This window comes from Oncorhynchus gorbuscha, unplaced genomic scaffold, assembly GCF_021184085.1.
Source record: "Oncorhynchus gorbuscha isolate QuinsamMale2020 ecotype Even-year unplaced genomic scaffold, OgorEven_v1.0 Un_scaffold_7450, whole genome shotgun sequence".
Lineage (NCBI taxonomy): Eukaryota > Metazoa > Chordata > Actinopteri > Salmoniformes > Salmonidae > Oncorhynchus > Oncorhynchus gorbuscha.
Window position 1 is genome coordinate 10,931 of NW_025750832.1, and position 4,299 is coordinate 15,229.

General features: G+C 44.6%; 1 pseudogene; it reads left to right on the forward strand.

The window, feature by feature from the left end:
* Nucleotides 1–364: 364 nt before the first annotated feature.
* LOC124029730 lies at nucleotides 365–2,197 on the forward strand (annotated as a pseudogene).
* Nucleotides 2,198–4,299: the final 2,102 nt, after the last annotated feature.

Sequence of the window (4,299 nt, forward strand, 5' to 3'; positions counted from 1 at the left end):
TAGTCATATAGGGTTAGACTGAATTACTGTAGTCATATAGGGTTAGACTGAATTACTGTAGTCATATAGGGTTAGACTGAATTACTGTAGTCATATAGGGTTAGACTGAATTACTGTAGTCATATAGGGTTAGGGTTAGACTGAATTACTGTAGTCATATAGGGTTAGGGTTAGACTGAATTACTGTAGTCATATAGGGTTAGGGTTAGACTGAATTACTGTAGTCATATAGGGTTAGGGTTAGACTGAATTACTGTAGTCATATAGGGTTAGGGTTAGACTGAATTACTGTACTCATATAGGGTTAGGGTTAGACTGAATTACTGTAGTCATATAGGGTTAGGGTTAGACTGAATTACTGTAGTCATATAGGGTTAGACTGAATTACTGTAGTCATATAGGGTTAGACTGAATTACTGTAGTCATATAGGGTTAGACTGAATTACTGTAGCATGACTAATGGTGGATTACTTAATTTTACTGTTGGACTACAGAAATAACCAGTCAGTTAATTAGTAATAATATGATAATAACATAGTAACTGTTCGAGGCCTGTGAATTTGTTTAATTTGCACCAATTGGCACCATTCTGTCCTGACAGTAATAGATAATAACTCATAGTCCTGACAGTAATAGATAATAACTCATAGTCCTGACAGTAATAGATAATAACTCATAGTCCTGACAGTAATAGATAATAACTCATAGTCCTGACAGTAATAGATAATAACTCATAGTCCTGACAGTAATAGATAATAACTCATAGTCCTGATGTCTAAGGTGAAGAGTAGTGAGACGGTGAAGGTAGTAATCCGCTGTCGCCCGTTAAACCGGAAAGAGGAGGCGTCAGCGGCTGGTGTTACCCGGACACCGGGAGAATTGGGCGGGATCGTAGAAATGGACATGCGTCTGGGTCAGGTGGTCTTATGGAACCCTCACGGTCCGCCCAGCGAGCCGCGTAAGACGTTTACGTTTGACTCTGTGTACGACCCCTCGTCTAAACAGCGTGATCTTTATGATGAGACGGTACGGCCGCTGATCGATTCCGTCCTAGACGGGTTTAACGGAACCATCTTCGCCTACGGCCAAACGGGTACCGGGAAGACCTACACCATGCAGGGGTGTGGCTAGAGCCAGAGAGGCGGGGCGTCATCCCCAACGCCCGAACACGTCTTCACCCAGATCTCCCGCTCCCCGCCGACCGCCAGTACCTGGTCAGAGCTCTTACCTTGAGATCTACCGAGAGGAGATCAGGGATCTACTGGATCCTAACGTGCACGCACCTCATGTCCCCAACGTGCACACTCACACCCACCGCACCCTGGAGCTGAGAGAGAGCCCGGAGAGTGGGGTGTATGTGCGTGACCTGACGTCGTGCGTGTGTAAGAGCGTGAAGGAGATACAGGAGCTGATGAACTTAGGGAACCAGGTGCGCTCGGTGGGAGCAACAGACATGAACGAACACTCTTCCCGTTCCCACACCCTGTTCCTCATCACGGTGGAGTGTTCCCTGCCGGGGCCAGATGGACGGCAGCACATCAGGGTTGGCCGGCTCAACCTGGCTGACCTGGCAGGCAGCGAGCGGCATAAGACGGGCGTCCACGGAGAACGCCTGAAAGAAGCTGCCAAGATCAACCTGTCTCTGTCGGCGCTAGGCAACGTGATCTCAGCACTGGCAGACGGGCGTAGCGGCCACATTCCGTACCGGGACTCCAAATTGACACGGTTATTACAGGACTCCCTGGGGGGCAACGCCAAGACGGTGATGGTGGCTACGCTGGGCCCCGCCCCCCAACACTACGAGGAGACCCTCACGACGCTTCGCTACGCTAACAGAGCTAAAAACATCCAGAACCAGCCAAGAGTTAACGAAGACCCTAAAGACGCCCTGCTCAGAGAGTTCCAGAAGGAGATCGCACGGCTCCGAGCACAGCTCAACCACAGGGAAGGGAGGGGCAAACACAGGAAGGAGGAAGGGGAGGAGGGCTGGGACGGAGAAGGGGATGAGGAGGGAGAAGAGGAGGTGGAGAAGGAGAGGACGCTGCAGGAGGGGAGGCTTGAAGAGGAGAAGGAGGCCATCAGAGAAGATGGATCACTATTGGCTGAGGAGAAGCAGAGGCTTTTGGGAGAGAAGGAGAGGATGATGGGAGATCTGAAGGAGTGGGACGCCACCGAGCAACTTACTGCCAAGTACAAGGTACCGCACGCACGCACACACACACACACCAACACACACACACACACGGTGTTGTGTCAGCGTGGCTGGTGGTTAATCTGATGATCTGGAGATTAGGTCACTTCAACACTCCCCACTACACCCCAATTACTACACAGTCTTTGTTCTGAACCTAACCCCAATTACTACACAGTCTTTGTTCTGAACCTAACCCCAATTACTACACAGTCTTTGTTCTGAACCTAATTACTACACAGTCTTTGTTCTGAACCTAACCCCAATTACTACACTGTTTATTCTGAACCTAATTACTGCACAGTCTTTGTTCTGAACCTAACCCCAATTACTACACTGTTTATTCTGAACCTAATTACTACACTGTTTATTCTGAACCTAATTACTACACTGTTTATTCTGAACCTAATTACTACACTGTTTATTCTAACCCCAATTACTACACTGTTTATTCTGAACCTAATTACTGCACAGTCTTTGTTCTGAACCTAACCCTAATTACTGCACAGTCTTTGTTCTGAACCTAACCCCAATTACTACACTCTTTATTCTGAACCTAATTACTGCACTGTTTATTCTGAACCTAATTACTGCACAGTCTTTGTTCTGAACCTAACCCTAATTACTACACTGTTTATTCTGAACCTAATTACTACACTGTTTATTCTGAACCTAATTACTGCACAGTCTTTGTTCTGAACCTAACCCTAATTACTACACTGTTTATTCTGAACCTAATTACTACACTGTTTATTCTGAACCTAATTACTACACTGTTTATTCTGAACCTAATTACTGCACAGTCTTTGTTCTGAACCTAACCCCAATTACTACACTGTCTTTGTTCTGAACCTAACCCTAATTACTACACAGTCTTTGTTCTGAACCTAACCCCAATTACTACACTGTTTATTCTGAACCTAATTACTGCACAGTCTTTGTTCTGAACCTAACCCCAATTACTGCACAGTCTTTGTTCTGAACCTAACCCTAATTACTACACAGTCTTTGTTCTGAACCTAAACCCTAATTACTACACAGTCTTTGTTCTGAACCTAACCCCAATTACTGCACAGTCTTTGTTCTGAACCTAACCCTAATTACTACACAGTCTTTGTTCTGAACCTAAACCCTAATTACTACACAGTCTTTGTTCTGAACCTAACCCTAATTACTACACAGTCTTTGTTCTGAACCTAAACCCTAATTACTACACAGTCTTTGTTCTGAACCTAACCCTAATTACTGCACAGGCGTTGTTCTGAACCTAACCCTAATTACTGCACAGGCTTTGTTCTGAACCTAACCCTAATTACTACACAGGCGTTGTTCTGAACCTAACCCTAATTACTACACAGTCTTTGTTCTGAACCTAACCCTAATTACTGCACAGGCTTTGTTCTGAACCTAACCCTAATTACTACACAGGCGTTGTTCTGAACCTAACCCTAATTACTACACAGTCTTTGTTCTGAACCTAACCCTAATTACTGCACAGTCTTTGTTCTGAACCTAACCCCAATTACTGCACAGTCTTTGTTCTGAACCTAACCCTAATTACTACAAGTCTTTGTTTGAACTACTAACAGTCTTTGTTCTGAACCTAACCCTAATTACTACACAGTCTTTGTTCTGAACCTAACCCTAATTACTGCACAGGCTTTGTTCTGAACCTAACCCTAATTACTACACAGGCAGTCTTTGTTCTGAACCTAACCCTAATTACTACACAGTCTTTGTTCTGAACCTAACCCTAATTACTGCACAGTCTTTGTTCTGAACCTAACCCTAATTACTGCACAGTCTTTGTTCTGAACCTAACCCTAATTACTACACAGTCTTTGTTCTGAACCTAACCCTAATTACTACACAGGCTTTGTTCTGAACCTAACCCTAATTACTGCACAGGCTTTGTTCTGAACCTAACCCTAATTACTACACAGGTGAACGTTGTTCTGAACCTAACCCTAATTACTACACAGGCTTTGTTCTGAACCTAACCCTAATTACTGCACAGTCTTTGTTCTGAACCTAACCCTAATTACTACACAGTCTTTGTTCTGAACCTAACCCTAATTACTGCACAGTCTTTGTTCTGAACCTAACCC